The sequence below is a fragment of the Adiantum capillus-veneris genome, chromosome 11 (assembly GCF_014529385.1).
Source record: "Adiantum capillus-veneris isolate H3 chromosome 11, ASM1452938v2, whole genome shotgun sequence".
Lineage (NCBI taxonomy): Eukaryota > Viridiplantae > Streptophyta > Polypodiopsida > Polypodiales > Pteridaceae > Adiantum > Adiantum capillus-veneris.
The window spans coordinates 77,820,659-77,826,658 of record NC_140941.1 but is presented as its reverse complement, the minus strand read 5'-3'; positions in this window follow the sequence as shown (position 1 = coordinate 77,826,658).

The following is a 6,000-nucleotide window of genomic DNA, read 5'->3' as shown; positions in this document are numbered from 1 at the left end:
TCCCTCTCCTTCTCCAAGCAAGTAGAGGTTGAGAGCCTACACGAACACTCTTGGATAGGGAGTGCAAATCCAACCCAGAGCCATGCTTCAATGCTTAAGCTTGACATATCCTTCTTCTTTTATGTATTTCTTTTTCTATTATGTATGCTAGCAACAAGAGTTATGATAAGTGAGGAACTAATTCTTTCTCCTACGAAATGTTTCTTCTTCCTCTTCCCTACCCTCATTCCCTGCTAGCTCTCTCCACCTTCGAAGGTGTTTGAGGTCTTGGGACTGAGGCTTGGGATAGTTAAAGCTTTCTTTAAGTTATGTTATGTTTGTGAAGCATGAAGCTTTCCATCTTCATTGCATCACCTAGGTCACAAGGAACACAAAGATTGTATTGTAACAAGTCTCTCTTAATAGGAGAAATCATAATACAAATGCCTATTGGAGGGGGGACCGGCTCCACATAAATCCGGTCCTCAATTGTTGTCATGTTCTCTAAATTCTCTCTCTTGCAAAAGTATTGTTCATGCCAAGTTAACTAATTGCTATGATTATGTTGCTATCTTCAACTATGTTCACCCGCTATGCTCACAAAGTCATTTCTCAAAAGTACTTTCATTAATTTCCGCTACTCTGAGGTTAAATAGGCCAATTCCATTACATTGGTATCAGAGCATTTGGTTTCTCTTTTCTTGCTTAAGAAGAGAGGTCATTAAGTAGCCTATAAATGGTTGATGTTGTTAATTATATTAGGGTAAGTGGAACTGGGATCTATTATCGGTTTTGTTGAGCCCACTATGTGGGGGATGGTGCACACCTCGGGAGCTTTGGACTTAATAATGGAGTCTTTTTAGACTTGCGTACGGATTCACCATTATTGAGCCATAAGAATTCCGAAAGGAGCTAGCCCTTGGCAACTCTACTCTGTTAGACCTACTCCTCTACTCTCTATAATTAACCACTTTGAGCCGTGGGTGTAGATACTGAAGAGACGATTTTCAAAGGCTAAGAGGAGTGGCAACTAAGGTTTTGAATTGCCAAAGCATACACTAAGTACATACATAAATTTTGTTAACATGACTGACAATAATCAAGAGAGTAGAATGAACATTCATAGCTTTGATTTTGCACATGAAGGTGCTAATGATGCTGCTCCCATGTTTGCGAATTATCTCGTCACTAGGTTACAGCAATCTATAGGCAACCCTGCTTTGCAAGCCGAAGTTACTCAACAACTTCGTGCTTATGAAATTTCCCTTCCTCTCCAAGAGGAGAGAGAGCTTAGGAGGCCTCTTGAAGAGACCCCCAAAAGAAGACTCTCTCCCATTCGAGAGGAGGAATCCAAAGAGCAAGAAAGCAATGAAAGTTTAAGTTCCTCTGAAGATGTGGCTCCGAAGACGGAGGTCTAGACGATCGCCCACTCCTCCCAAGAGAAAAAGATCAACATATAGTCCTTCTCCTCATCACTCTGAAAGGCAAGAGAGGAAACAAAGGAAGAAAAGGGCTAGGAAGAGGTCACCCTCTTCTCCTTCTTCTTCACCTTCCTGCTCTTCTGACGAAAGGCATGGTTATTCTCCTAGAGAATACAAGAGGGGAGGACATCGCAAATCATTTACTGCATGGGGAAGGCCACAAAAGCTAAAGAAGTTCAAGGAGGGAGGAAAGAGTATCTCTTTTATCACCTATGATGGCACCTTCGGTGCTACCGACAAAGTGTTGGCCTTCATCCAGCAATTTGATGCGGCCTTTGGAGATGAGGGTTCACAGAGTCCTCTAAGCTACGCCATGTAGCTATGCACTTCCAAAAATCAGCTCATCAATGCTGGGCTAGCCTTCGTGGAAATGGTGAAGCCCCAAAGACATGGAAAACTCTACAAGTTTCCATCATGAAGCAATTTCTTACAAGTGATGCAAAGTACAAAGTGCTTACTGAATGGCGCCGCTTGAAGCTCCTCTCCCATGAGTCTATCCACAAATATGTAGACAAGTTTTGGGATTTACATCTCAAGGCTACTGTCTTTCAAAAGATAGATTTTGCCGAGCAAAGGCAGCAATTCTGTGCGGGATTACCTGAAGAGATGGCCGAATACATCAGCTCTCAACGGCCTAGTACTATTAGCGAAGTAATCCATCACACCATGGTTGCTTCACGCATCAATTTCCATCAAGGGGCTAGACGTAATGTCAAGCCCATGGAAAACAAAGACAAAAATGATGGAAAGGGGAAAACCAATGTTCAAAATACTTCCCAAGTCAATTCCAACAACAACAACAATCGTTCCAAGGAGAAGGGAGTTTATAAAGGTAAAAACAAACTCTCTCCTGAAGACCTTGAAGCTTTTCGCAAGTAACATAAGTGTTTCAAGTGTGGGGAGCGAGGACATGGCTATCGTTCTTGCCCCAAGAAGAATACTCGCAATGAGACTCCTAGGGCTTCCACCATCGAAGCTCTGAAAGAGGATGCTCATTGCAAAGGATCATCACTTTCCTATGCTTGGGGAAAGGTAAGAGAGCATGATGCCTTCATCTTGTTTGACCTTGGCTCTTTTCTTAACTTCATATAATGGAGTTGGCCACCAAGTTGGGCATTCAAGATTTTGAGATGGGAGATATAGTAGTGGCTGATGCAGCTTTCAAGGGACAACAAGCCTCCGTTACTCCCTTGATTGGGAAGTTGAGGCTTCATGTCCAAAGCTATGTTGACAAGGAAGACTTCTTCATCTCTCCTCTCCAACATGAGGATGTTATCGTAGGGGAACCATGGTTTGATCGCATGGCTGCCAACATGAAGTTCCCTTAAAGGAGAATCTATTTCACCTATAGGGGAAAGAACATGTATATAGATGCTAGTGAGCATGGTCGCACTATTCCACTTGTAAATCCTCTTGCTTTTGATAAGTCAATGAGGAGCTCAGTTTCTGCGTACATGATTTTTTTCAAAGAGTCTCTAAAAGATACTAATGTTTCATCAAATGTAAATGGTAGGAATCAAGAAGAGTTAGACTTGTCTAATTTTCTAAACGGATTTCAAGATGTGTTCATTGGTGATATCCCTATGGACTTACCTCCAAAACGAGGGGATGATGACCATCGTATTGAGCTCCTTCCTGGAACCTCACCACCTAACAAGCCTCCTTATCGAGTCTCACAAGCTCAACAAGAGGAGATCATGAGGCAAGTACAAGAGTTGGTACACAAAGGGATGGTGAGGCCTAGTTCCTCTCCCTTTTGTTCTCCAGTCCTTTTAGTGAAAAAGAAAGATGGTACATACCGTATGTGTGTGGACTATCGAGCACTAAACCATATCACTATCAAAAACAGATTTCCCGTACCTCGGGTAGAAGATCTGTTTGATAAGCTACAAGGCTCGACCTACTTCAGTAGGATTGACCTTAAGAGTGGCTATCATCAAATAAGGATAGTGGATGAAGATATCTTAAAGACCGTGTTTCGCACAACGTTTGGTCTTTATAAATATCGATTCATGCCTTTTGGCTTAACTAATGCACCAGCTACGTTCAATCGTTTGATGGAGAAAATTTTTAGACCATACCGCAAATTCACTGGATTGTTCTTTGATGATATCATCATCTACTCCAAGTCTTTGGAGGAACATAAGCAACATCTCCAAGTGATTTTTCAAACATTGAGGGAGAACAAGCTTTTTCTCAACCAAAAGAAAAGCGAATTCTTCCTTCAAGAGATTCAATACCTAGGTCATATTATCTCTAAAGATGGTATCCAAATGGATCCATCAAAGTTAGTGGTAATAAAAGCATGGCCTAACCCAAGAAATCTACATGAGCTAAGAAGCTTTGTTGGTATGTGCGCATACTATAGACTCTTCATAGCAAAATTCTCTCAAGTAGCAGGACCACTACACGACTTAACTAAGAAGAATGTTAAGTTTGTGTGGACTGCTAAGGAGAAAAATGCTTTTGAAAAGCTCAAAGAGAAGCTTACTTCCCAACCAGTCCTCGTGCTTTCGGATCTCTCAAAGACATTTGAGGTCCAATGTGATGCTTGTGGTGATTGCCTTGGAGCAGTTTTGCTTCAAGAAGGGCATGCCATAGCATATGAGAGCCGAAGGCTCAATACTGATGAACGAGTCTCGGGCATTTATGAGAAAGAGCTTTTAGCAGTTCTACATGCCCTAGACACATGGAAGCACTATCTAGAGGAAAGCAACCTGGATTACTCCAGCCATTGCCTATTCCAAATTCACCATGGGAGAGTATATCCATGGATTTCATCTTTGGATTACCCAAGTCTATCCATGGGAATACAGGAATATGAACAATAGTCGACAGGTTAAGCAAGCAAGCACATTTTATTCCTGTCAAAAAGACTATTAAGGCACATCAAATGGCAACTCTCTTCATATCTCAGATTTTCAAGCACCATGGATTACCCACATCCATCGTATCAAATAGAGATCCTAGAATGACCAGTAATTTCTCGAAGGGTCTCTTTGAAAATCTAGGAACAAGATTGAATTTCTCTTCGGCCTATCACCCACAAACGGATGGCCAAAGTGAGATAGCCAATCTTACGATACTCAATCTACTCAAGACTTATGTTACCGAAGTAGATCAACGCTCACAATGGGAAAAGTACTTACCTCTTGTAGAGTATGCCTACACTAATACTGTACATACTTCTACGGGAAAAGCACCTTTTGAGATCATTGAGGGAAGACCTAAAAGTCCCTTGCTACTCAAAGTACATGGGAAGATCTTCGCCGCCGCCGATGAGTATAGCCGTGACCTACAAGAATCTTTTCAAAAGATTAGGGAGGCTATATCCATCTCTCAGCAAAGGCAAAAAGCTGCTGCTGATAAGCACAGAAGAGCCTTAATTTTCAAAGAAAATGATTGGGTCTCACTCAAGTTTTCTAAGGCTCGATTAAGCCAAATGACGGGCAAAAATCCTACGGGCCATCAAAAGTATTATGCTAAACTAGCAAAAAGATACTATGGTCCTTTCCAAATCTTGAAGCCCATCAATGAGACGGCTTATCAGCTCAAGTTGCCCAACCATTGGCTCATACACAATGCCTTTCATGTAAGCCTACTTAAGCCCTACAAAGGAGAGCCACCGACTGAACCAATTATTGAAGACCCTCCTGAAGTTGAAGACCAAGAAGAGGTACTACAACCCGAAGCTGTTCTTCGGCATGAAGACAAGGTACTATGACATGGTAAGATTATCCGACGGTATCTTATTAAGTTCAAAAATTATCCTTTTGAAGATGCTAGATGGATGCAAGGAATACAACTTAAGGATAGTATGAACCTTGTCAATGCTTACAATGCTACATTAGAGTAAGCAAATGTACAAATTTCTTTTAAATGACTCATGTTTTTGTCTTAAAAGACTAGTCCTCTTTTTAATTGTGCACAAATTTAACTACTATGCATGCTTAGAATCATGTTTGTGATTGATACCAATGTACTGGAATTGGACTATTTAACTTGAGAGTAGCGGAAATTAATGAAAGTACTTTTGAGAAATGACTTTGTGAGCATAGCGGGTGAACATAGTTGAAGATAGCAACATAATCATAGCAATTAGTTAACTTGGCATGAACAATACTTTTACAAGAGAGAGAATTTAGAGAACATGACAACAGTTGAGGACCGGATTTATGTGGAGCCGGTCCCCCCTCCAATATGCATTTGTATTATGATTTCTCCCATTAAGAGAGACTTGTTACAATACAATCTTTGTGCTCCTTGTGACCTAGGTGATGCAATGAAGATGGAAAGCTTCATGCTTCACAAACATAACATAAACTTGAAGAAATCTTTAACTATCCCAAGCCTCAGTCCCAAGACCTCAAACACCTTCGAAGGTGGAGAGAGCTAGCAGGGAGTGAGGGTAGGGAAGAGGAAGAAGAAACATTTCGTAGGAGAAAGAATTAGTTCCTCACTTATCATAACTCTTGTTGCTAGCATACATAATAGAAAAAGAAATGAAGAAGAAGGATATGTCAAGCTTAAGCATTGAAGC